The 22,805-nt window shown below is 38.0% G+C and overlaps 1 long non-coding RNA gene across 1 annotated transcript; it reads left to right on the forward strand.

Moving 5' to 3' along the window:
* Positions 1-771: 771 nt before the first annotated feature.
* Positions 772-21,398, forward strand: LOC129144756 (uncharacterized). Its single transcript, XR_008549295.1, has 4 exons — positions 772-826; positions 920-1,070; positions 18,772-18,922; positions 21,051-21,398. It is a non-coding gene; the product is annotated as an uncharacterized LOC129144756 (long non-coding RNA).
* The last annotated feature ends 1,407 nt before the right edge of the window (positions 21,399-22,805 follow it).

Here is a 22,805-nt window from a genome sequence, read left to right on the forward strand (position 1 = left end):
CTCAGGGACCCTGGCCAAACTGATTACTTACCTGGTTCCATCACAGAAGGACTTTGGCCAGGTGGGGAGAATAGCAGTGGCCTCCAGCTCACTATGGCACAAGCCACTGTGGTCTCAGGCCTGCAGCACCCAAGACAGGTCCCTGGATTTCCCCAGGACAGGCAGCCGGCCTGGGAGCCCAAGTTCAGCACCTGAACAGAAATACCACCCACCACACGGGGCTGTGACCAGGCCCTGCTGAGGCTCCCCGCCCAGAACCACTGCTAGACCCAGATCCTAGGAACTTGAGCTCCTGGTGTGGTAAAGACCTGGTGTGTTGCCAGCACCCACACAGACACCCAGCCCATCAGCTATCCCACCAGCCACGGCCATGACACCAGGCCCAGCACATACCATTTATGCCACTGTGAGCTACGTGTGGGACCTGGGGTTGCCTCCATTGAATCATCAAATGTAGCAGCTGCTATTTACACCCAAATGAGCTATGTGTGGGAACTGGAGTTACCTATCACCACCAGTGAGACATCTGTCCTGGGACTCTCCCTTTGGAATACCATGAGCTCCTGGGACCTGGTATCCCCACCATCCACCAGTAGAACATCTGTCCTGGGACTCACCCCTTGGGCCACCAGGAACTCTAGGAACTTGGTGTTTCCACTGTCCCCTATAGAACATCTGTCCTGGGACTTGCCCCTTGGGCTGCTCTGAGTTCCAGGAACCTTCTATTTCCATTGTCCACCATTGAAACACCATTAGAACACCCAGCACAAGACCCAGCACATGGCCAACTTATCTCTGACAGCCACATGCTCCAGTGTACAGAGAGGTAGACCCCAACCCCAGAACCAACTGTCCTGCTCAGAGTCCTCTTCCCAGGGATGTGGCCTAAGGAGGTACTATTCATGACTCTTGTTGGTAGGCTCCAGAAGAGCAGTGGCTGGTGGCCAGGGGAGTGGTCCTGGCTGGAACTTGGAGTTGTTTACAGCATAGTCTCCCTCATGGCTCCATATGTAGAGGTGCCGGCGTGCCCCTGGCTCAGAGACCAGCAGCCCCGGACCATCTTTCATCAGGTGAACTGGGTGTTTGTTACATGGTGGACCCTTTGCTTCTTGCTTGTAATGTGGGGACCCATTTGATTTTGAAGAGCAGAAGCTGGAAAAACTATTCCTGGGTGTCCAGCAGTGTGCTATTGGAAGACCCAGATAGAGAGCTGGGGTCTTTCCACAGGGACCTGAAGGTCTTCCTAGAAGCCACGGGCCAGAAAACTGGCCTCCTCATGAGAGTGTCTTTCTTCACATGTTTACTCCAAGAGGCCAGGGAGGGGCCTCACTGGGTTGCCGATGGCCTGAGCTTCCTTATTTACATGTTATAAATAAACAGTTTTATTGGCACTCAAAAAAAAAAAAGTAATGGATCTTTTTAGAGAGGATCAATTTGGAGAAAACATGTCAATGACAGCATTCTTAGGAAAAACTACTTGCTGCCCAGTAACCACAATGCTTATACTCATAATCTCATCTATCATAAAGTTTGATATACAATTTAATGTACATCAACATTAAAAATGTAGAACACAGTGCTAAATATATTAATATATGTTACATATATACCATATTCTATATAATATACAGTATATATTAAGATATATTTTCTGCATCACTTTCTTTTATGATCTCTGTCACATAATATTCACCTAATGATTCTGGTAGAGTCTTATTCAGGGAACCCATGAGACAAGGTGTGTTTTTAGGGCAGGGAGATGGGATAATTTGATGGCTGACTTCATTTGGGCAGACAGTCAAGTCATCACAGAAACTGAGTCTCAAATATTGTGAAAATTTTTATGAATAGAAAAATGATTTTAAACATTTTTGTTTAAAAAGACTGCTATTGACATGCATGTGGCGAGATTATTTTTTTAATTCTACATAATTTTGTATAACAGTCTTGTTTCCTGAGAAACTGCGAGCTTAGATATCCTATGTTGACATGATACACTACAATGTATTTAATTTAATCAAGTCTGATATATGCACTCATATACTTGCATACATTTTATATGCAAAACCTTATGATTAAATCTTGTCAAGTATTGCAGCATTGGTGGTAGATTGAGAACACTACATATTCTTTAGTCATGATGAATAGCAAACAATGTAATTTTGATGTCTGATTGCTTGCATTTCTTTTTAACATATCCTATTATTTTGCAAAAGAGATAAGGCAGATAAAAAGTAAATGCTGTGGAAATAGCATTCTACATGAAGAAAATTAATCAATCAGTCGCAGGAATTAGAGGTTTCATAATACCTAATAGGTCATTCTGTCAATTGCTGAAGGCTGTTGTAGGATTGTCAATGAAATATCCTTTCTACTGCTTTATCAGTAATATTTCCAAAAAGTATCAAATACAAGACTATTTCTTTTGATGTATTTATGTTCAATCTTCAGACTAAATGCTATTAATATTCATCACAGCAGAACTTTCATTGTTATCTTAGTCAGATAGCATTTAAAATTGTTTTTGTTATGATTGCTGATTAAAAAAAACAGTTTTATAGGCATTTATTGGAACAAAAGTCCTCATTTTAAAATTATAAAGGCTTGTTAGAATACATGATTTATTTGCTTATCCATTGTTTAAAGACACATTTCATACACTTCAGGTGCCATTCTACCAGAGCTTTGGGAAAAAAAGTATTAACAATAAACATCAATCTTGAAAACACAAAAATGAAAGGCCCCAAATTGAAAATCTCAATGTCTCTAAAGGCCAAACTAGGTCATATCAAATACAGGGGGAAAACATTCTTAGAGACCAAAGGCTTAATATTCTCAAATAAAAGTGTTCTGCATTAGCGTCAAATGCATGGATCATGTAGTGATGCTAGAGAGGTCTTTTTTTTTTTCTTTACTTCAGACAGGAAACTCTTAGCTTGTACGACTTTACATTCCCCAAGATGTGTGACCTCATTTTCCCGTTTTCACACCACTAAGTATGATATGGTTCCTGAGTTCTAATACTATGATTCACTCTTGAAACTCAGTCTTTCTTCTTTTAAAATTCCCCTTCTACCATGTCATCTTTTTCTTGCAACTTAAGAAGAGATAATTTCATGTTAATTTCAAGTGTCTGTTTCATCTTAATATAACTCCTGTAATTTTACTGATTTTTTAAAACCACACAATTTCCATATTCATCTCAACTTTTTAAAAACTGATGTATACTTTAATTAGTGTAAGTGTTCTTTTGATGTGACATCTGAATAAAGTATGATTGTGTGTGTAAGTTTATCATATCATAGTTATATAGATGCCCAAAGAGTAAAGTAGTCATAGATGATATTATCTTTAAATTAGTAATTAAAAATAGTTTTAAATCGTCAATATTTAGTTTCAATTTTTTTTTTTTTTTTTTTTTTTGGTGAAACAGCAGTCCCGATGTAGGCATACTATTCACATAAGTAGAGCAGGGAGCTATTTAACTCTGAGTTACTCTTTGTAAAAGATGGTGTAGATTGTAGACCATGTGTGCCTATATAGCTTCTGGCCAAACTCATGTTATGACAGGCAGTTACCTAAGACATGAACCTTTCTAACTTACTGCCTGCCGTGTTCCCATGTTCCCTCCACCTAGCTTTAGCAGTAACGACACTGTAGGTTTGTTTGCTGAGGAGCTAAGGAAACATTGGGAATCTGCTACCATTCACTTACATGTGCCTAGTTCTTATAGCAATAGTCGAAAAATAGTTTTACCTCTATATGCTTAAAATACTTGCAAAGCTATTGTGCAATGTATTATATTCTTTAAATAGTTGCAAATGGAAGCAGAATACATATACATATTTTCTTTTTTAATTTTTTTTTTATTTATGCAAGAGCTGGGGTACAGGCCAGATACGCAGGAGGGTAAGAGGCTCCGCCAGAGACACAGCGGGGAACAGAACAGGCAGACTGACGAAATACACTGCTGGGGGGAGCAGCGGGGAAGACAGGAGAGGTCTGCTCGACATGTGGGTTGCTCCGAGGCCAGCCGGGATGGAACCGGCACTGCAGAACTGGGGACAGCTTCACAGAGCTGCGCTCAACAGCCTGCGCCACCAGGGAGGCCCCAGATTTTGTATTGAAGGGCACCAAATTTACATAGAATTTCTTTATGAAATAATATAGAAAACAGACTTTTGATGATGAACATAATATGCAGATGTTTTATAATGCTTTACACCTGAAACCTGCATGATGTTATAAACCAATGTTACTTTAGGGCCCTCCATGGTGGCTCAAGGGTTAAAGACAATGCTATCAAGCTATCAGCAGTCACTACAGCAAGAATTCAGTCCACAGCTGGCCAGGGAGCAATCCAAATAGTGCAGCAGACCTCTCCTGTCTCACCAGCTGCTCCCCTCAGCAGTGTATTTCAGTGAATCTAACTTTTCTGCTCCCCACTCTCTGGTGAATCCTTTCACCCCGCCACCTCCGGCTTACACCCCATTTCTTATATGCATGAATAAATAAATCTTTCAAAAAAATAAGTCAATGTTACTTTGATAAAATTAAATATGAAATAATTTTTATATAAGACAAAAAAGAACCATAATAAATTATAAATTTTGAAAAGCCACCAAGTAACACACTTAATCAAATATCTAGAAAAACAACACATTTTTATTAATTTACTGTCTGGTGTTTATAACTCTTTTGGATTTCAGTGATGTTGGCAGCATAATTTTGAGCATATCTTTATATTACAGTGATTTTGTGATACTTTCTACAGAGAAACAGCACTCATTCTCTCTTTTACCATAATTGATTGAAATTTATTTTCTATAAGTTTGGTTGGTATGCATATTACATGTGACTGTATATAAAGATATAAACTCACTATTTTTTAAGACTGCCCAGTATTAAACATTCTACACAACTTAAACATTCTGAAATTTCTATTCTATGTGATTCTCATAAAAAATATAAATGTTGGGCCTCCCCTGGTAGTGCAGCAGTTGAGCGCTGGGCTGCGAAGCTGCCCGCAGCCTCTGCAGTGCCGGTTCAATCCCCGGCCACCAGTGAGGGTCCCACATGGCGTGCAGACCTCTCCTGTCTCACCTGCTGCTCCCCTCAGCAGTGTATTTCATCAGTCTGCCTTTTCTATTTCCTGCTCTGGCTCTGGTGAATTCTCTCACTCTCTTGCACTTCTGACTGTACCCAGTGCTTGTATAAATAAATAAATAAATAAATAAATCTTTAAAAAAATATATAAATATTTTGGTGTATTTCTAATCTTCTAATCATCAAGATTGCATTACCAAGTGTATCCCTCAGAGGACAGAATTTCTGTTTAAAACAGGCATTGATAAGTATCCTTTACTAACAAGTATATACATAGTTACTAGAAAAGTTTTCCTTAGACCAGCTTTTTGCTGTAGATTTTTTAAAAATATGTATTTATGTATGTATACAAGAGCTGGGATGTAGGACAGAGGTATGGGGGGGAGTGAGAAGATCCACTATGGACAGAGTAGGGAGCAGAACAGGCAGGTTGACTGAAATACACTGCTGAGGGGAGCAGTGGGTGAGACTGGAGAGTCTGCTTTGCCATGTGGATTAGCTCCCTGGCTGGGGATGGATCTCATGCTGCAGTGGCTGCCGATAGCTTCATAATGCTGAGACTTAACCCCTTGCACCACCAGGGAGGCCCTGCTCTGGAGTTTTCAACCCTAGTTTCTCTTCCATTATCTGTATATTTCAAGTGTGAGATGCTAGTGGACATTCTGATATCACAACATGGCCTCTGACCTTGTAATGATAATGATGAGATGTGGTAAGAATGTGTATAAAACATATAAAAACCATTTATATATTTTTTAAAGATTTATTTATTTATGCATACAAGAACTGGGGTACAGGCCAGAGGTGTGGGGGGTAAGAGGATTCACCAGAGGCAGAGTGGTGAACAGAACAGGCAGACTGACTGAAATACACTGCTGAGGGGAACAGCGGGTGAGTCAGGAGAAGTCTGTTGCGCCATGTGGATATCTCCCTGACCGGGGATCCAACTTGCGCTGCAGTGGCTATGTATAGCTTCATAGGTTAACCCCTTGTGCCACCAGGGATTCCCAACATATTTTTTTTATGAGAATCACACAGAATAAAAATTTTAGAATTTTTAAGTTGTGTAGAATAGAACCTGGGCAGTATTAAAAATAGTAAGTTTATATCTTTATATACAGTCACATGTATTATGCATCCCAACCAAACTTAAAGTGGTAAGAATACACATGGTTTTTGTCTGGCCTTTTTTTTTTTTTTTAAAGATTTATTTATTTATTTATATAAGCATTGGGTACAGTCAGAAGTGCAAGAGAGTGAGAGAATTCACCAGAGCCAGAGCGCGGGGATCAGAACAGGCAGACCAACAAAGTACACTGCCGAGGGGAGCAGCAGGCTAGACAGGAGAGGTCTGCGCGCCATGTGGGACCCTCGCCAGGTGGCCGAGGATCAAACCGGCACTGCAGAGGCTGCGGGCAGCTTCGCAGACCAGTGCTCAGCCGCTGCGCCACCGGGGATGTCCTGACCCTTTGTTTTTATCCTTTATATTCCACATTAGGTGAAAATTTCCAATATTTTCCTTCTCCTTCTGACTAGTATCACTTAGCATTATCCTCTCCAGTTCCATCCTTGTGGCAAATGACAAAAGCTAATTTTTCTTTATAGCTTAGTAGTATCGTACCACTGGATATGCAAGGTATGAAAACATGTTTGTAGAGTTTTGAACCTACAACCTCTAAAACAAATAACAAACACAATGATGTAAAACAAAAAAAAAATTGGAAAATGGAGGAAAAAAATAACCATATCTATTTAGTATCTATGACAAACTTTTCTTTGCAAATATGTTTCAATATAATGGCTGGTACACTTTCTCTATAGAAAAACAGATTTTATTTGTGGAGTGCTATGTATAATATAACACATTTATGTCATTTTTGTTTAAAAATAAGAATGTATGTGGGTGTAATTTTTGTACTTAGACTGCTAGTAATGACAGCTCTATACAAGTGGGTTTGAATTATATCTGTTTATCTCAATAAACCCAAGTTAAATGTATTATCAACTCAATTTCCCCTTTGGATAAAACCCTTAGATTTTTTTCCTCACTCCCCTTTAACCTTTTTTTTTAATTGAAATAATATTGGTATACAGCACTATATGTGATTTAGAGGTATAGGATCACACCTCTTCAAATATAATTTACCACATCCATCCCCAGGACACCCATAGTCTTCCACCTTACTCTACTGGATCCCCCTCCTTTTTATCTTCACCATCACCTTCTGGTGGCCTGGATTTTATAGTCAGATTTGTTACTGAGTTTTTGGGGTTTTTTTTTATCTTAACTGTTGTTTTGGTTTTGGCCTCAGAAATCTCACTTTTTTAGTGTCCTTTAAGTTTTATAAATATTTTGCTTTGTTGAATTGCCTGTTATATAAATGTCCAATGTCTGTCTGTCATTTGGTGTGCTTTACTACACCTAAATTCCCTAGAATGCCTTCCGTTTTTCTGTAAGTGGCAATATTTTGATTTTCCTTATATAATAAGGAAATAGTTGCTGAATCTTATAAAATGTTTTCCTGAATTTATTGACTTTATCATTTGATTTTTATCATTACTTTTGTTGATGTAATGTGTTTGATTGATTGATTTACATATATTAAATCATCTTTGCATCACTGGGATTAATCACACTCAATCATGATGTACAATCTTTGTAATGTATTGTTGAATGTGATTTGCTAGCATTTTGTTGATGACTTTTGCATAAATATTAATCAGGGATATTGGTCTGTAGATTTCTGTTCTCTCTTTGTCTGGTTTCCTTATTAGGGTAATTTTTGCACCATAAAATGATTAGGGGGCATTCCCTCTTCTTGGATTTTTAGATATAATTTGAGTAAGATGAGCATATTTCTTATTTAAAGGTGTGATACATTTCATGTGTAAAGTCATCTGCCCTGGACTTTTAATTTTGTGTGTGGGCAGGGGAGGGAGCAGCAAAATGTGAACTGTTTTAATCTCTATGGTGCTACTGGTTTATTCAACTCTTCTGTTTCTTCATGGTTTAGTCATGATAAACTAAATTGTTCTGGAAATGTGTCTTTCTCTTCAACATTATTGAATTTGTTGACATGTCACTGCCATAGAAATATTTAGAAATCCAATTTCCAACTATATTGAGATTTATTAACATAAAATTAAAAACAGTATATAATAATACCACAGAGATAATTGACACAGATTGTGTTATTCACACTCCAGTTTGACAAAGCTCTCATGTCATCTGCTTTCTGTTTTGGGATCACATGAATGTTTTGGTGGTATTTGATTTCTTCTTACCCATCAAAAAAGTACAAAGGCCTCATTGGAATGACAGTTTAATACTTTACAATTTGGCCAGAATCACCTTTCACATCTCTTTGACTGCCATAATTTACCTGCCTCTACACTCAACCCCATAGAGCTACTCAATTTTATTCTGTTGATAACATTTTGAAGTTACATTAGTCTTGGCTCAATCAATAGTCTCTACCTGAAATCTCCCCTTCTCTCTTTTACCAGAATTCTTTTTCAACATACTCATTTTTTTTCAAATTCTGCTTGAATAGAATCTACTCTAGGGAAACAAGATTCTCTCCATAAAATTTTTTATGTATCAGTTTTGCAACACAAGGTCTAATATTTTGTATTGTAAGAGATAAGATTTTATATGAAAGATTTTTACATGGATATTCATCTTTTTAAAAGAATGTGAATTCACTCACAGGAATATTATGACTCACTCCATGGGCCTCCCTTGGTGGTGCAGGCGGTTGAGTGTAGTGCTGTGAAGCTGTCCACAGCCTCTGCAGCGCCGGTTTGATGCTGGCCAGCGAGGGTCCCACATGGCGAGCATACCTCTCCTGTCTTGCCTGCTGTTCCCCTCAGCAGTGTATTTAGTCAGTCTCCTTGTTCTGTTCCCCGCTCTGTCTCTGGTGAATCCTCTCACCCTCCCACGCATCAAGCCTGTACCCCAGCTCTTCTAAGCAAAAAGTAAATAAAAATAAATCTTAAAAAAAATCTAAAATTCTGGTGAGAACAAAGGAGACAATAGTTTTCTGTTCTTTGTACTTTGCCAACCTTACTGCACCCAATAAAAAGTTGTCATTGATTAAGTTGATGTCAAAGAGACTGGTTAAGATATATACATATACACACACACACACACACATCTAGTAGTATTTTTTTAAAATTATTTGTTCTGGAAACTGAACCTTTAAAATTATCAACATATTTTCTATCTCCTAAGTCAACTCTGTCTTATAAGAAAATAATGTGAAACCTGATTATAAAGATCATCTTTTTTGTTAAAAAATACATAAATGAGGTTTTCTCAGTTTCTCATATTAGGAAGAACTTTGCAACAAAAAATGACAATTCTAACTATTTGTTCATTAATCTTACCATAAAGTAATGTTGGCAAAAGCTATATAGAATTCATACAAAAATTACAAGATTCAGTTTAGATCATGTTTCAAAGTATTATTTCATTAGAAGCACATTTTAATTCTCCATTACATATCATAGAAAAAAATAACCAAACAGTTTTAATGTGTGCATTGAGCGACCTCCCTAAAATGGTATAAGTCCTCAATTCCTGGCAAAGCACCCAAGACTAAAGATCACTGCACAAAATACTAGTGAAATTTTAACAATTAATTTTGAAATTATATCTCTACATTTTCTTGTCAATTTTTGTGTTTGCTTTTTTAACTCATTAATATCCCCCTTTTTTTTTAATAAACCCCTGTGTCAAGGGCTGACATTGACTAGATCACAGTAAGAGAACTGCTGTACTACTTATGAAACCTTGACTCAGAAAATTGGCTTAGCACCAGGTTGCCCAGGAGCCTTTGGTGCCTGGCAAGTGTGACCACTTTTACAACCAGATCTATTTCTTATAATTTATATCAATTAAAGGTAATATCAAGATAATATAACACATGTATAATTCAAAGATTGTATCAGTCACTGTAATAAATTAAAACAAGGCTAAATAGTTATTCTAATAATTAAAGATTGCTATTCATTTGCTCCATGCTTAGAGAAAATGGTATATATGGTCATATAAATATATTTATAAATTCAAATTTGCACTGTCCAAGACAATTGACGATATATGGTTGCTAAATGTACAACAGTAAATTTCAGCAGATTGTGTAAAAAGGGAAAAAATACATTATTATATTAAAATTTTCTAAATCAATATTCAATTTTTGCAAGTTGTAAAAATAAATCTATACATATTACGATGGATTTTAGATTATTTGTACCATATCAATTCACACAATTAATTAAGTAAACAAAAATTCTCTGTACTAACCTATTCTCTTTTCAATCCAGTTTTACCTCAAGTCTCTTCCCATTTGTTGTCCATGTCCTTGAAATCTACTTCTCACACAGTTTCCTGCAGTTTTTAAGGCTTGGATTACCAGAAAGAACTTACATTAGCCTGCCATGGCCTAATTCATAAAATATTTCTAACACCACAGATTAGTTCTGAGTCATTTTACAGCTTTGGAAAGTCTATACCATAAAGAATGCTCCCTTTCATTCCAAAGCCATTTGCATTTTATTTGTGCCTCAAAGGAGGAACAATCCAAACTGATTAGAATCCGCAGACACTGTGCATAATGAAAAATTAATTGCATCAATCTTTTCACTGTAGTGGTCTTAACAACTCATTTTCAACTGGTCATTTTTCCACCTGCTCACCAGGGCCCAGGCAGCTGAGGCAAGCATATCTCTGACATTTACAGAATACCAATGAAGCTAAGGTCACCAGTACATCATGCAAGTGGGAGCTGAGAATTCTGAAAGAGATGTAAGCTATTTGGATGAGCTGGAACTATTAAGTGACAGTGGAGGGCAAATACATGCTATGACAACCCATCTCAGCATACCTTGAATTAACAAAATAGAAAGGAAAAGAGAAAGTCTAAATCACCAACAGAAAAGGTTAGAGTAGTGCTACCTCATTGGAGATTGAGTGTTATGTGCCGCTGACAGTGGTGATAAATCAGCAATTGCATTCTACCATCATTGTAGGCAATTTGATATGGCAGGTGGCAACTGTAGTCCAATGAATTTACATCAAAATAGGGCTTTTGCTTTTGATATAAAGTTATAGTTCACAATACTTTGTATAATACATTTCAGTTATTTTTTGACAATACTCTTTATGTTTTTACTGATAAAGATATACATCAAATCTCTCCCCAATCATTGTGTAAGTTTTGTTTTCAGCAAACTTTTGCACAAAGAGGTTTCCAAGCGTTTCCCAATGCTTGTAATAACTTTCTGGGACCTCATATCAAAACAGTCATTTTTTTAAAAATGTATTACTTTTAACATCCAAATAAACAAATGGCAAACAATGAGGAAATTTAAGGCAGTTTTCAAGATCAGATTAATTTCAGGGTTTCCTAGATCTTGATGATCAAAGTGCAGCCATGGGCACTGGTTAGAAATGAAGAATCTGGGTTCAATCTCAGATTTACAATTTATATTTTAAAAAGATGACCAAGTGTTTTAAAATAATGCTTTTCAAACTTTAATATGATAACACGTGAATGGAATATCTGATAAAACCGAGATTCCTAGTCCCAACTCCAGACATTGTGATTCAATAGGTCTAAGATTGGTCCAGGAATCTAAATTTCTAATATACTTCCAGGTGATGTTTATATAGTAGATTGATGGAGTACATTGTAAATTACAGTTCCTTAAGAAAAGTTGTGAATGAAAATAGTCTCATTTTGATTCTTTTTCTTCATTGTGTATATATATCACAATGATGACATTTCATTTGCCAAAAAGTGTTATGAAAATTGAAGAAAATATTTTTTAACCTTTTCAGTAATGTTTAGGATCAAAATAGGCATCTACCTAATTTGAAAGACATCAGAGAAGTAATTTAAAATTACACAGAAGAGTTTCTAAATCTTAACTTTTAGGCTTCATATTAATAAGGGGCACAAATCATCTTTCCTGTGATCTAGATTACCCTGTTGTGGTGGGACAAATGAAGAAAATCTCAGAGAAAGTGATCCACCCCTGAAGTTCTGAATAGTCATTCAAGGAAAAACTTTGGGAGTATAGGATATACATCTATAAAAGGGAGAACTTTAATTTTGATGAAGGAAGATTAAAAGTTTGAAAAATTGGATATAAACATTTGACATAAAAAGTTACATTATTTTGAGAAATACCTTTTGCATGGTTTTCTCTTTTGCAGATGAAGATATAAATTTGTGGTTATTTCAAAGATACCTAAAACTCTACCAAGGTAGAATTGTCTCTCCTGAATATTTCTCTACCTGGTATGGAAGAGAGTTTATAATGTCTTAAGAATAATTACTCAGAAAAAAAATATTAAATTACTCAATTTACAACTTCATTTTGAGTCTCCATGACACTGTTGATCTTTTTCACACACTTTTAAGGGGTTTTAAGATATTTAATCATTAATATTATGCCAAAGATCATTCCATTTATTATGTAAACAACTCATTGTCTATGTAAAAATAAATAATATTGGTAAATGCAAACCATCCAATGTATGCTTTGTTTATTTAGTTATCTTTGTTAATTTGTTTTTGAAATATAATTAATAGCAATTACAGTGACTCCATTATCTCCTGAACTAGTTACAGGGATGAGTGGTACAGTATTCCTCATGTTTAGGAAATGCACATTTACTTTTACAGACAGAAATCTGAAATCTGAATTATTTATTAATAATTTTATCAGTGTTTTATATACTTATGAGGATAGACCTCCCCAAGATGTTCAGAAAAAGAACTCCTCAAAATGTTTAGAATAGCCCTCCCTAAAACATGTTATTTTGTCATATAGATTATTTGGAACTGAGAGCAATTGAGATCCTGTAAGCTTTCAAGAAACATTTACTATTCACTTAATTCCCTAAAAGAATATAAATTGAGGATATTACTCAGAATTAGAATTTTATCAGAAATGAAACTTCAATGGGACAAATATCTATACAACAGGGCAAATATCTCATCACATGAATTACCCATTCCATATCATGTGAGTTTCCCTCCTTCTTCTTGAAGTTCCATGCCCCTCCCCAGGATATATGCCTTCATGTTTGTCCAGTTGGCTCTGGTATCAATATCTATGTAGATTCTCTTACATATGTAATTGAATTAGATGTTCTACTAATCAGTCTGGTGTTAATTTGATTGCTAGTCCAGCCTGGAAAGAAAATAGAGGAGTAGAGTAAAGTTTCTTGTCTGCACTCATAAAGGTACAATGGATAGACATTCTTGAACTTTTTTGACACTTGAAAAGAGCAAAATTTTAAAAATGTGAAATTGTCGTGTTCTACCAATGAGGAATTTCTTTACCTCATTAATTAACAAGGAAAAGAATAGAGTCTAGAACGGTTCAAAGGAGAATCTTTACATTTCTCTTTACTGTTTAGAGGTGATTAGTAACACTGACAGGAATTTGCTAATAGATGAAAAATTGGTTCATGGTGAAGGGGAACAGAATTTGCCACTAAAATATCTTAGGTAGATTATTCTTCAAAAAAGAGAGCTCATACAAAAAAGTCAAAAACTTAGGGTTTTGTAAAGGAAATCTATACTCTTAATGGTATGTCCCTTCATCCTGGAAGAAAAGAATGACTAAATCTCTGAAAATTCTTATCTTTGTAGAAAGTGGGGCAAAACGGCAAAAACCAACCAACCAAACAAAAATACCCACTCATTTTTACTGTGCTTTTCCTGGTAACAACTCCAAAATTACTTTTCCTTCCTGAATAATTTCTTTTATCTTTAGTTGAAAATAGTGTTTAAGATGGTGACATGGGTCATTTTGAGAGTTAATTCAGTTTCCTTGGGTATATTCCACATATACAGAAGGTATACATGTTACTAAAATTCTATCAGGTTGGGAATAATGGGGCATGTACAGATGTAAGCTTTCTGATGCATAGCCTAAGGAATTTCCACTTGACAGTTTGTATTTTCTCTAGTTGCTGAGAAGCATCTTGTTTGAAACAAAAGGAATCAGAATAGCTTAGGCACAAAAGAATAACTGTAGCAATGCCTGCCTGTCAACATTGTTAATAGGTTGTGATTCTGTAAGTTTGACTTAATATAACTTCAAGTTTCCCAGACATCATCCTTCAAATATGAATTTTTCAAAGACACCCTGTTGGGCTGTTCAGTAGACAAGAAATTCTTAGTACACATGAAAAATTTTGGACAGCCATTCTTGATTATCATATGTAAAGAGTTTGATTTTACAGTCAATAAGGATACTTCTGCATTTCCTTCTGTGATCACACCAGCCACATCTAAGCATAGTACACATGTAGGTTTAAAAAGCAGCATGAGTTCAGTCCCTGACCAGCCAGGGAGCTAATACACATGATGCAGCAGACTCTCCTTGTCTTCCAGCTGATCTACTCAGCAGTGTATTTCAGTAGATCTGCCTGCTCTGTTCCCCACTCTGTCTCTGGCAAATCCTCTCACCTCCTGCACCTCTGGCATACACCCCAGTTCTTGTATGCATACATAAATAAATCTTTAAAAAAAATTAATGACATTCTTCAAAGTATTGGAACAGACACTACTAAAATTCCTATGGAATCACAAGAGACCTTTATTAGACAAAATAGAAAAAAGAATGGCGGAATCAAAGATAAACAGCTGGGACTACATCAAATTAAAGAGCTTCTGCACAGCAAAAGAGACAATAACAAAAACAAAGAGAAACCCCACCGACTGGGAGAACATTTTTGCACACAACACTAATGATAAAGGACTGATCACAAAAATCTGCAAAGAGCTGATGAGACTCAGCAACAACAAAGAAAATAATCCAGTCCAAAAATGGGCAGAAGAGCTAAAAAGAAACTTCTCTGAAGAGGAAATGCAAATGGCCAACAAGCATATGAAAAAATGTTCAACATCACTTGTCATCAGGGAAATGCAAATCAAAACTACCATGAGATACCATCTTACACCAGTGAGAATGGCACATATTAAAAAACTAGCAACAACAAATGTTGGCGAGGATGTGGAGAAAAAGGAACTCTTCTGCACTGCTGGTGGGAGTGCAAACTGGTCCAACCACTATGGAGAGCTGTGTGGAGACTTCTGGACCTAGTAAACATAGAGCTTCCATATGATCCAGCAATTCCACTCCTAGGTATTTACCCAAAGGACACAGAAACATCGTTTCCAAAGAGCACCTGCACCCCTATGTTTATAGCAGCACTGTTTATAATAGCTAAGCTTTGGAAACAACCCAAATGCCCCAAAATAGATGACTGGATCAAGAAGATGTGGTACATATACACCATGGAATATTACTCAGCATTCAAAAAAGATAAATATGTGCAATTTGCAGCAACATGGATGGCGCTGGAAGGGATCATGCTCAGCGAAATAAGCCAGAAAGAAAAAGAAAAATACCGGATGGTCTCACTCATAGCAGGAATCTAGAAAACTTAAATAAAGGACCAGGAAAATGAATAACTATAAGAAAGTGAAAATCAAAATCAACAAAAAACTATGAACCAGAGATACTCTATGGGGGTTGGGGGGGCGGGGAAGGGAGGGATTGGGGTCAAAATAAGGGGGTTGCAATTGTATGGGGAATATAAAAATAAAATTTATTTTAAAAATAAAATAAAAAAAAAGAATGGTGGAATCATACTTCTAGACCTCAAACTATACCATAAAATAATAATAATTTAAAAAGGCCTGGTGCTGGAACAAAAACAGACACAGACCAATGGAATGGAATTGAGAGCCCTGAAATAAACCCATACCTAAATGGACAGTTAATCTATGACTTACAAGTCAAGAATGTATACTGAAACAACGAAAGTCTCTTCAATAAATGGTGTTGGAAAGACACATGAAAGAGAATGAAACTAGACCATTATCTCCCAACATACACAAAAATCATTTCAAAATTGGATAAAAGATGTGGCTATAAGAACTGAAACCATAAAATATATAGAAAAAAACATAGGCAAAGCACTTCACAACATAAGCTTCAGCGAAGTTCTCAGGGATTCATTTCCAGCTGCAAGGGAAAAAAAAAAAAAAACAGAGAATATAAACAACTGGGATTACATTAAACTAAAAAGCTTCCATAATACCCAGTAATTCCACTCCTAGGCATGCACCTGAGAAATTAAAAAATACTAATTTGAAAGGAAATGTACAATCCCAAATTTATTGCAGCACTATTTACAATAGCCAAACTACAGAAACAACCCAAGTGCCTAAAAACCAGATGATTGGATTAAAAAGTTGTGGATTATAGGGCCTCCCCTGGTAGTGCAGTGGTTGAGCACTGGGCTGCCTTGAAGCTGCCCACAACCTCTGCAGCGCAGGTTCGATCCCGGGCCGTTAGCGAGGATCCCACTTGGCACGCAGACCTCTCCTGCCATGCCCGCTGCTCCCCTTAGCAGTGTACTTCGGTCCTTCTGCCTGTTCTGCTCCTGGCTCTGGCTCTGGTGAATTCTCTCACCCTCCCGCGCTTTTGACTGTACACAGTGCTTGTATAAATAAATAAATAAATCTTTAAAAAAAGTTCTGGATTATATACACAATGGAATATTATTCAGTGGAATATTATTCAGTGATCAAAATAGATAAACTCATGCCATTTGTGGCAACATGAATGAAACTGGAAGGGATAATGGTAAGTGAAATAAGTCAGAAGGAAAAAGATAAATTCTGGAACATGTTATTTATACGTAGAATACAGAGAAACCAAAGTAAGTGCCATATAGACAAATTTAAAAATGAACCTTGAACGCTGACTATTGAACTGAAACATCCAGCAAGGAAATGGAAGGAGGGGTAACAACAAAGAAGGAAGGGAGCACAGTGACTATGGTGTGGACTATGGGTGGTTTGGCGGTGGGTGCACAACGGTGGAAATTCCTGAGAGTGGAATTCTATACTTTCAAAATACTAACAATAATTAAGCCAATGTAACCTCAATAAGAACATTAGCTAAAAAAAAAAATTCCAGAGTATTTTAAATCTCAAATATGTGGACCACTCTCATTAGCGAGCTAGAACTGATTTGTGGTAGGAAAAACTATTAAATCAACATGGCAATGTTTCATACACATCAACAATGGAAACACACCAGACTAGGATGAAGAAAGATTACACCTATTTCTGAAGCTAGTTATTCATCCACAATTTGGAATGTGTCCTGCTTCACTTAGTTAAACTGATTTGTTTCCAAAGCTCCCTCAAAATCCAAGATCTTGATTCTCTTATTTTCATTTACATCTAAACAATTTGTCAAGTTTCCTTTTATTGATAATATTTCTTATTTCTAATTTGAAAACTTCATCTGGGGGAATTCTGTTGTATATTAATATGTTAGCTAAACATAAACTATATGTGAAAACACCTTTTCTTCCTTTACCTTTTTTTAAGGAATAAGCTGGGCATCCACATCAATTTTAAGTGTCACATCAAGAATCAAAGTAACAAAATAAAATAAGTGGTGTGCCAGCTTCTCAAAGTGGAACTATTCAGCTGTGCACCATATGTCTTTCTGAAATATGCCAATTGTATGTCATGAAAAAAGGGAGAAAAATCTGGCTAAGCCAGTGAGAAACTGTCTTAACCAGTAACAGTTACCTTGTCTGAGTAGAGAAACCCACTCAAGCGGCTGGACCAATATTGAATGGAATAAAATAATTAACTTTTTATGATCTTATTTTGTCTATTAAACTGATTTTTTAGCCTAAATCCAAAATTTTGAAAATATACAAAGATTGTTTCTTAAGAAACAATTATCTAGGTCATTGGTATAATTTTATGAATTGTAATTTTAGAATTCTTAATAATTTTTCTTAAATGGTCATCTGAATTTTGTACCTAAGAAGATTTAGTGAAAGTAATAATTAATTTTTCTATTTTTTTCCCTATCAATTATATGTATTATGCATACTATCATGTGTTTTATTCGACATCCTCACAAATATTCTGTTTATTTTTACTTTGGAAACTCAGAATAATTCCTGGTAAGTTACCACAGGCTATTTTAGAAAATGATTAGAGGGAAGATTTAAAATTTGCCACTGTATCAAGACCCTTGCTTTGAAGTATTAGTCCTCTTCTTAATTTAAAAGCTACTGTGCTAGTGAACTGGATCAATCATGATAATCGCGTAATTAGTGACTCTCTATTGTGACCCAAATCTGATTTCTGTTAAACATCCCTGAGCTTCTCTACATGTCCAAATCAATAAAGGTGGAGTAAGTTGCCCACCTATTATAGGATCATCATGATCAATTAGGCAATGCAAATATTTTTTGCAGCAATCACACGTACAAGTATCTGTTGAGTAAATGGTATATCTTGACCCTTGTCTAGTTCAATGGCAGCATTTTGCAATATATTTGCAAATATATTTTGCAATATATTTTTGCAATATATTTCTTTTTTGCAATATATTTCTCAAAGTCATTGCTAACAGAGTGTTATATGCAACTTCCTATAGGATATAATTAGAAAAAAATAAGCAAATCTTATGTAATAAAACCACTACAACTTTCAGTCTCTCTTTGACTTTGTAAGTCTTAGTTTGTAGCATATCAAGAAATTCTGGCATGTCAACCAAATTTAATACATATCATCTTTATGTCCTTTTTTTGGTCAGGAAACAACCAACCTATTGCAATCTTTTCCAGCCAGTTAAATTAACAAATTGAGACCAGAATCTCTGTCAAGTTACCCAAGTAAGAGAATGGAGTATTTGGGGTTGGGCAGAGAGGAGCTGACACTGTTGGATTCACCACCAAAGTCAGGTGGTAAGTGTGGTCCACTTGGTAAGCAATTAAGAGTAAAAGTTAGGGGCCTCCCCAGTGGCACAGCGGTTGAGCACTGGGTTGCGAAGCTGTCCGTGGCCTCCGCAGCGCCAGTTCGATCCCTGGCTGCTCCCCGCCCACTGGAGAAGGGTCCCACATGGCACGCAGACCTCTCCTGCCTCCCGCTGCTCCCCTCGGCAGTGTACCTCGACCCTTCTACCTGTTCTGCTCCCCACTCTGGCTCTGGTGAATTCTCTCACCCTCCCGCGCTTCTGACTGGACCCAGTGCTTGTATAAAATAAATAAAGAAAAAAAAAGAAAAAAAAAAAGAGTAAGAGTTAGGCTTGTATAAAATAAATAAAGAAAAAAAAAAGAGTAAGAGTTAGATGTGAAGCAAATGAAATAAGGACAACCTGGAAATTATTGTTTCTGTTTCTCTGTCTCTGCATCTCACCTCACACTGCTTTTCAGAGGGTTATAGATTGGATTTAATCTATTACTTCTAACTTCCAAAAAATTCCTTCTTCAGTCAACTCTGAAGAACACAATTCCAGCCTAATCAAGCTGACATAAGAGAAAGCACCAAAAACAAAAACAAACACTTCTTAATCTCAAAGTCATATAAAATAAATACAGGGCAGGCGGTAGATTAAACAGGATATGTTATAAATATTCCCTTCAATATAAATATCCTGATAACTCAAGACAAATGAAAAAGAAACAAATATGAAAGAAAAGGGGGAAACAATAAAACCTTTTAAAGTGATCTTTTACATACAGATTCTTAGTAATGAACAAAGTTGCTAATACTTTTGATGATTTGATGAATACCGTATCAAGATACATAGATCAAGATGTTGATCTGTGGTACATAATAAAAGATAAAACAGAAAATCCATGTTATCTGAAGCTGAAAAAAAAAAGAAAAAACTACAAACAAAATTTATATCTGTAGGAGCAGGAAGACCTCAGAGCAGGTTTTCTATAATCCAGCAGACCAGGTAAAGGAGGAGTCAGAGTCTTCAGTGGCTTTTGGCAGGCTTTTATTGGGATTTACCTGGTACACAGCAGGCAGGGATGCTGGGGGGCCTGGAGGCTGGCAGGCCTCCCAGCCCCCAGCAAGTCTTCACCCTATCTGGGCTCTCCGGCATTCTCTGCTTCTCTCTCAGCTTCTACTGGCTTCCCCATGATGCTGCCCTTAGAAGCACAGTCTTAGCCCAGGTGAATCCCATCTACCTATGCCCACACCCTATTCCAGGTGCCTGCCATCAGGCATGCGTTCAGGACCGCAAGGATCCATCATCTATCCTGATGGCGAGGGGCAGAAAAGCCTGACGTTTTTCCTTACCCTACAATATCACATTGGCCACTGTAACAAATTACTATAAACTTGGAGACTTAAAAGAGTATATATTTAGTCTGTTACATTTGAGGATTGTCAGTACCAGGCTTACACCAGCAGGGGGACCTGGGATGGTGGTCACTTCCCCCCAAGGATGAGTCCCTTCCGCCCAAAGCGGAGGCTGATGCAACAGTAACCGGATGTTGCAAAGGAGGGGGGGTGCTGGGCTGATGGTTGCAGAGCCGCTGCCATGATGGTGCCTGTAACGGTAGCCCCGTCAATATCCTTACACAAGCGTATGTACCCAGAAATATCCTGTTTATCCTTCCATGGGCGAATGGCCTCCTGGCACCATTTGTTAGCATTTTCAAAAGCCAATTGTTTGACTAGTATAGAGGTAGGACATGATTCATTGGACAATAGTTAATAATCCCCCTTTCCTTCTGCCGGTTTCCAGAAAGGGGGGTTTTCTCCCGTCATTCTTGTCTACCAATTCCACCACTGGACTTCCTTCTATAATATCTTTCAATCTATCGTTCAACAATCAATCCTCCCTCAATTGTAGCTGTCAGTACCAGGCTTACACCAGCAGGGGGACCTGGGGTGGTGGTCGCTTCCCCCCAAGGATGAGTCCCTTCCTCCCAAAGCGGAGGCTGATGCAACAGTAACCGGATGTTGCAAATCCACGTAAAGCGCATGCGCAGGCCTTTCCGATATATAGCCCCTCCCCTCGAATAAAGAGAGTTCCTGCTTCCAGCCAAGAGAGTGCACGCGTCTTTTCATCCCCAGCCCCTCCGCCGTGTTCCTGAACCCCGTCGGCCTGCAGGCAGGACCGGCAAGTGGCGCCCGAACATGGGGCACGAGTACGAGGGATCCTCTGAGGGACCGATCAATCAGTAAGGTAAGGATTAGGTAAGTGATCGGCATTATGGGCAATACCATGTCCAAGGGCCAACTTGTTAGAGCCCTACAACTTCTGCTTAAACATTATGGAACTCCCGTTAAGGTTCAGACCCTTCATAATCTAGTCTCAGTCCTCGCAAATACCAGCAAATGGTTCTTTCAGCAGGATACCGTCTCAGTAAGAAACTGGGAAAAGGTCAAAGCAGACTTCCTTTACAGGGACCTTTACGGACCCCAAACTATTCCCCCCCGTACCCTCCAATTCTGAAAATTCTCGGGAATCCCTTCTGGCCTGCCCGGTCTCGGTTGTTCAAAATGATCAGGGACAGCAGGTCCGGCAGCATTCGGCACTGCCTTTCCGAGACCTCAAGCTCTTAAAAGAATCTATCAAAGACTATGGACTTCAGAGCCCTTTTATTCACCAAATGTTAGACACCTTTGAAACCTTTATTATGACCCCCAATGACTGGAAGGACACTTTCCGCGCGGTTTTGAGCCCGGGGGATTATCTTTTGTGGAAGGGTCAGTTTACAGAACTCTGTGACCAGTATGCTCAAACCAATATTCAAAGAGGTTTTCCCCAACAAACTAAAGAAATGTTAACCAGGGAGGGTCCCAATTATAGTACTAATCAGCAACAATCTTTATATAATCCTGCTGTTTTTGCGCAAGTAGCCTTGGCAGCAAAATCAGCTTGGAAGGCACTGGGATCCAGGGGACAGCCTCACCAATCCCTTACAAAAATCCTCCAGGGCCCCTCAGAGCCATTTGCTGACTTTGTAGCTCGCCTTCTAACAGCAGCCTCTCGAATTATGGGTGAGGGCGAGCCTACCTCTATACTAGTCAAACAATTGGCATTTGAAAATGCTAACAAATGGTGCCAGGAGGCCATTCGCCCATGGAAGGATAAACAGGATATTTCTGGGTACATACGCTTGTGTAAGGATATTGACGGGGCTACCGTTACAGGCACCATCATGGCGGCGGCTCTGCAACCATCAGCCCAGCACCCCCCCTCCTTTGCAACATCCAGTTACTGTTGCATCAGCCTCCGCTTTGGGTGGAAGGGACTCATCCTTGGGCGGAAGCGACCACCACCCCAGGTTCCCCTGCTGGTGTAAGCCTGGTACTGACAGAGGATGTCATACTCCAAAGCCAATTTCACTGAGCTAAAATTAGGGTGCCAGGAGGAGTGTGTTTCTGTGGATCTGCTAATCCTAAGCAGCCTGTTTGGCCACCATTAGTTACCTACAGTTCTGCATTCCTAAGCAAGGTCAGATCTGCCTGTCAACCGGTTATAGGAGAGCCCAACCTCACAAAGTGCCTTTCAAATCAATCAAGAGCAGAAAGCTTGATCACACTGGGAAGGGTATGCATTGTGAGATATGGCCGGGAATGCCCAGGGGGCTGTTGACCAATGCTTAAACTTACTTCCAACTTATAACTTACACATTATCAGTCATGGCTGGGAATGCCTGGGGGGCCACTGACTGATGACTGATGTATAACAAGGGACCCCAGAAGGTGATCAGTGGAAAGCCTTGTTGATAAGTACGAAACCATGGCTGGGGATCTAGGGCTTGATCTCAATTACTGAGTCCTCAAGCAGATGAGAAGTGCCTGGGGGACAAACTCACAATC

The sequence above is a fragment of the Talpa occidentalis genome, unplaced genomic scaffold, assembly GCF_014898055.3.
Source record: "Talpa occidentalis isolate TD23 unplaced genomic scaffold, MPIMG_talOcc4v2.1 talOcc4.6, whole genome shotgun sequence".
In the NCBI taxonomy this organism is placed as follows: Eukaryota; Metazoa; Chordata; class Mammalia; order Eulipotyphla; family Talpidae; genus Talpa; species Talpa occidentalis.